The 5,720-nt window shown below is 41.7% G+C and overlaps 1 protein-coding gene across 1 annotated transcript in view; it reads right to left on the minus strand.

The window, feature by feature from the left end:
- FAM129A (family with sequence similarity 129, member A) overlaps positions 1 to 5,720 on the minus strand; it is a 156,956-nt gene that overhangs the window by 36,670 nt on the left and 114,566 nt on the right. The gene's annotated exons all lie outside the window — the stretch shown is intronic.

Consider the following 5,720-nt stretch of genomic DNA (forward strand, 5'->3'; position numbering starts at 1 on the left):
ATTGTCAATGATATCATTTTACTCGGATCCACAATTAACACCTAGGATAACAGTAGTCAAGAAATAAAAAGATGTGTTGCAATGGGAAAATGTGCTGTTAAGAAGCTTTCCCAAGTGATAAAGTGCAAAGATGTCAGTTTAAAGACTTAAGGTGCCCCTGATCCAAGTCATGGTTTTTTAAATTACTTCCTATGCATCTGAAAGTTGGACAATAAATAAGGATGATGGGAAAAGTATTGATACTGTTGAATTGTTGTGTTGGAAAAGAGTACTGACTATCTCATGTGCTGCCCAAGCAACAAACAAATCTGTTTTTAAGGAAGTACAACTAGGATGGTCCTTGGAAGCAAGGAAGGTGAAACTTCATCTGGCTTACTTTTGACATGTTGTCAGGAGGACCAGTCCTTGAAAAGGACACCATGCTGGCAAAGAGAAAGAGAGGGAGATTTCCAACAAAACAGATTGACATGTTGTTATTGTTAAGTGCCATCCATTTGTGGACAAACTCATAGTGACTCTATGAACGAAAGACCTTAACAATTGTATAACTTTCATTGTTTCTCCATGTTGATAGAGTTTCCAGAGGCAAGCTATTTCAGAAGTGGATGCCACTCCTGCTTCCAAGCTTGTTTTCATTGGGGAGTGCCACCAAATACTGTCTACCATGGGTAACCACTATCATATTTGACACATCGGTGTCACAGTGTTCAGCAACACAACAACTACGAGCTACCCCTGTACAGCAAATGGACAGACAAGTGATACACCAGTTAGAACAACATTTGACAAAATATAATTAAAACTAGGCCTGAGGGCTACTGCTCATGGGGTCGCTGTAAGTCATAGGTGACTTGACGGCACCTTTGACTTATGTAACAACTTATAACAACAGCATATGTAATCCTGGTAGTGTAGTGCATGGTGTGTTGGCCTGCCCAGCAAAAGGTCAGTTGATTGAATCTGCCAAGTGATGCAGTCTTCTCCTGTTAAGATTAGAGTCTCAGAAAGCTGATAGAGAATGGCTATGAGTAAGAATTGGCTCAACATCTCTGGAGGTTTTTGGTTATGATATAAGATTTCTATCAGAAAAAATAATCCAATTTCTCAACTTCAAATTTGGCACGCTAAATCTAGAAGAACTTAGTGTATTGGGGGAAAATAGGAGAAATTTCAATTATTAATAAGACCAAGAATATACTGAGTCACTGTATCAAAAGGTACTGGAAGACACAGAGGAATTTAATGAAATCACATATGAGCAAGAGCCTATGGTGATGAAGGAAGAAGTTCAAGCTGCTTTGAAGGAAATAGCAAAAAATAAGGCCCCAGGAATAGATGGTATACCGATTGACATATTTCAGCTAACAGATGCTGCCCTGGATGTGCTCACTAAGTTGTGCCAAGAAATCTGGAAAACAACCACTTGGCCAACTGACTGGAAGAGATCTATATTTGTCTCCATTTCAAAGAAGGGTGACCCAACAGAGGGTGGAAACTATAGAACAATATCATTGGTTTCACATGCAAGCAAGATTCTATGGAAGATTATCCAAAAACGACTGGAACAGCACATCAGCAGAGAACTGCCAGAAGTCCAGGCTGGGTTTAGAAGGGGTCGTGGTACTAGGGATATTGTAGCTAGCATTAGATGGATCTTAGCTGAAAGCAGGGAATACCAGAGGAATGTATATCTGTGTTTCATTGACTATGCAAAGGCCTTTGACTTTGTGGATCATAACAAACTGTGGCTGACTCTGAGAAGAATGGGAATCCCAGAACACTATTGTGCTAATGAGAAACCTATACTTGGACCAAGAGGCAGTCGTCAGAACAGAGCAAGGAAATACTGCCTGGTTCAAAATTGGGAAAGGCGTACACCAGGGTTGTGTCCTGTCTCCATATCTTTTCAACCTGTATGCAGAACAGATTATCTGGGAGACTGGGCTCTATGAGGAGAAATGTGGGTTCAAGAGTGGTGGAAGATCTATCAGCAATCTGTGTTATGCAGATGACACAACCCTGCTTGCTGAAACTGAGGAGGACCTGAAGAGCTTGTTGCAGAAGGTCAAGGACTACAGCCATCAATATAGATGGAAGTTCAATGTCAAGAAAACAAAGATTCTCACCACTGGGCCAATTGGCAGCATCAGGACAGATGGTGAAGATATTGAGATTGTTCACAGCTTTTAGTCTGCTTGGCTCCACAGTCAACACTCTTGGCATCAGTAGCCAGGAATTAAAAAACCGTATTGTGATGGGAAAGTCTGCTGTTAGGGGCTTCTCCAGGGTACTGAAGAGCAATGGTGTCACTCTGGAGACTAAGGTATGTCTGATACAGGCACTTGTTTCAATCACTTGTTATGGATCAGAGAGTTGGACAATGACTAGGGAGGATAGAAGGAGAATTGATGCCTTTGAGCTGTGGTGCTGGAGAAGAGTACTGAATGTACCATGGACTGCCAAGAAAACAAACAGATTCAACCTAGAGAGGGTTAAACCAGGCTGCTCCTTGGAGGCAAGGATTCTGAGGCTTCGTCTGACATACTTTGGACATGTTGTAAAGTGGGAGAGGTCCTCGGAGAGGGACATCGTGCAGGGAAGAGGGACGGCGCGGAAGGGGAAGACCCTCTATGAGGTGGATTGATTCAGTGACTGGGGTAATCAAGATGGGTGTGTCAGAGGCAGTGAGATTGGCACAGGATAGAGCAGGGTTTAGGACTGTTGTAGATAGGGTCGCTATGAGTCGCAAGTGACTCCACGGCACATAACAACAACAACAACAATCCTAGCAAACTGAATCAGGCCAGCTTGGTTTTGGTTGCTGAATTCTAGTGTATATCCTTTCACAGTATCTTTCCTGAAGCTCCCTTGGGATCCAAGTGTCCTTATAATTCTTGTTCCTACTATCCCCTTCACCTCTCCGTGCCCCTTTCATAAAGTTTAGGCAAAGACTCAAAATGCAAACTCATTGCTCTTGACTCAGAACTGACCCAGAGCTAACCTTCCAATGAGTTTTCAGAGGCTATAAATCACACACGAGGAGACTGTCCATGTCTCTGCCTTAGAGCAGCTGGTGAATTTTAACAACTTGTCTTTAGGATGGCAACACAACTCCTTACCCTTCTTACCAAAGAATGGACTGACATATACTTGAGACCAATCAGACATTTGCAGGAAGAGTATAATTAAGAACATCTAAAGTTTAATGCCACCAGAGGAGCTCTGTTGGCTAAGTGGTAAGGAATTAAGTTGCCAACATAAAGTTATGCAGTTCAAATCCACCTGCAGTCCCATAGTAGCAAGGTCGACAATAGCCTCCTGTGCAATTTACTGCCTTTGAAAACCTGCTGGAGAGTCAGCTATGGATCAGTCCCAAGTCTGGTAAACAGCCAAGACTTTGTCTCATTCACTTTGGACTTGACATCAGGAGAAACCAATTGCTAGAAGAAGGCCATCATATTTGATGATGGAAAGTATAAAGTAAATGAGGGAAACCTTTAACAAGATGGATTGACACAAAAGAACCACAGTGATAGACTTGAACATATAAAGTACCTTGGCTATAGCACGGGATTGAACAATGTTTACTCTGCTGTTATAACAATACTTTTCAGCTTTTAAAAAAGTCTCCAAATATTCACTTCCTCCCAATTTTGTTTGGATTAATGAAAATGATTCCTCTGAAGTTGAGCAGGTTTCTACATGTCCATTCACAACAGTATTTCATGTAGCACTGATTTTTCCTTCTTACTCCCAGTGACCTTGAATTAGAGCAGCCTTCCCACTCATCTTCACATTCACTATGAACCTTTAGAGGTTCACTTCTCAGTACCAGACTTCAGACCAAGATTTATAAGAAGGTTTTGGACAGGGAGGTAGGCAGGAAAGTGGAGAACCTCTTAAAACATCTATTCTATGTATATAAATATTTACCTAAAATAATTGACCTCTTTCTTCTCAATCCTCATAAAAATTGAAGCTAGCTTTGGGACTTAAGAAAGATTTTCTCTGAGGTGGCTGATCAGTCAGTCTCATATGGAAAGAAACAATGATGAGCTCACTAGTTGTTGCCTTTCACCCGAGCTCTGTGACAACAGGGTGTAACGTGATGGCTGGACCAACCAAGAACACTCCCAGGGTGGGGATGCACCAGCTGTCCAGTCCACTATGCTCGTGAGTCCTTGGGAGAGAAAGCCAAGCAAGCAGTGGGGTTCCAGTCGCATGCACTTTGGGACTGTGTGGTGTGACAAAGATCATAATGAATGCAGGATTTCTGTTAGTTCTGAAGAATTCATAGGTGGAGACATTTTCATCTTTAAGAGCCAGTTTCTAGGTATAATTAAGAGCTGGACAAGCATTTTTCAATGACTTCTATATGCACTTGATATGTGAGCTTCATGTAACTCAGAAAATCCAAAAAGTAGACTCAAGTAGGTCATTCATAATCCAGGGACCTCCATAGTGCTCTATGAGAGTAGTTACTACTTGAAACACTTCCGCCCAAGAGTGATGGAAGTGCGACATAGGAAGAGTGAGATAAGAAGGCAAGAAGAATGAAGTCAGACCTTAGAACCAATGGGAAATAGGATGTTAGTCTGACCAGGGTTCATCTCAAGAATCATAATAACCATTCTACACCACTGTTTCGCAGAAACGGCTTTGAAGGTGAGAACATAAGAGGAAAAAGAGTTTGAAAAACTGAAAACACTACACAAAGTCTAAACAAACAACAATAAAAAGTTCTACTTAGGTGAGTTTATAAGTTTTAGTAGTATCATAATTTGTTTCAAGGAATCTGATTCTATTTTAATGCTTCTCTCTCTCCCTCTTCCTCGGCTCCTTCTCCCTCTCTCAATGCTGTTGAGTTAGAACCAACTCATAGCTGACCCTCCATTGGGTTTCAGAGGTTGTTATTCAGAGTAGGAGATTCTCACTGAGAGATGTGAACGACCAGAGGTATGGGCTTTTGGGTTAGCCAGCACAACTCACTACAGACTAGGCCTTCAGAGCTCCCTATTCTAATACTCAGGGAATTGAAAAGGAAGTCTTTTATATCTAGATAAATACCTAGAAAGAAGAGAATAAAGAGGGTTAGGAGTGGGTTTAAGCTGCGCTCAATTGTGTTTCATGTCATCCTCCTCTATTCTCCAGCCTCCACCCCCTGACCCTGTGGCTCCCTTCACTTCTCTTCTCTGAGATCTCTCTTCTTGATAAGCTCTTCATAGCAGAGCTCCAAGCCCTGGAACTAGTTGAAGGTAGGTAGATTATCTGACAAATCATCACAATGAAATTGTTCTCAAGCTCCTCTCCTCAGAACAAGATCTACTGACTTTCACACTAGGGAACTAAAAGTATGACTTTGGCTTTTTTTTTTTTTTAATTTTATTTTTGTGTGCGTGTACCGTCAAATCAGATCTGACTGGTACAGGAGGAGATTGTCCCTCCTTTTCCCGGCAGAGCATTTGGTGGATTCGAACCGTGCACCCCTGGGATTGTAGTTGCAGCTCCTTGCCACTAGGCCACCAGAGCTCCCCCGACTTTGGCTTTTTTAAAAAAAGAGAAAAAAAATGTGGTTTTCAATTTGACAACTGAGACACAGAGATTTTAAAATCCCATCACATACTAAGAATTTAAGTGTTATCACCAGTTATTGCAAGCAACAAACTCAGGTTCAGCCGCTGCAGGCCTTGTCATGCAATCAGCTTTCTTTTTTTTTTTTT

This window comes from Elephantulus edwardii, unplaced genomic scaffold, assembly GCF_000299155.1.
Source record: "Elephantulus edwardii isolate Elephantulus edwardi_28Jun2011 unplaced genomic scaffold, EleEdw1.0 scaffold00532, whole genome shotgun sequence".
Taxonomy (NCBI): Eukaryota; Metazoa; Chordata; class Mammalia; order Macroscelidea; family Macroscelididae; genus Elephantulus; species Elephantulus edwardii.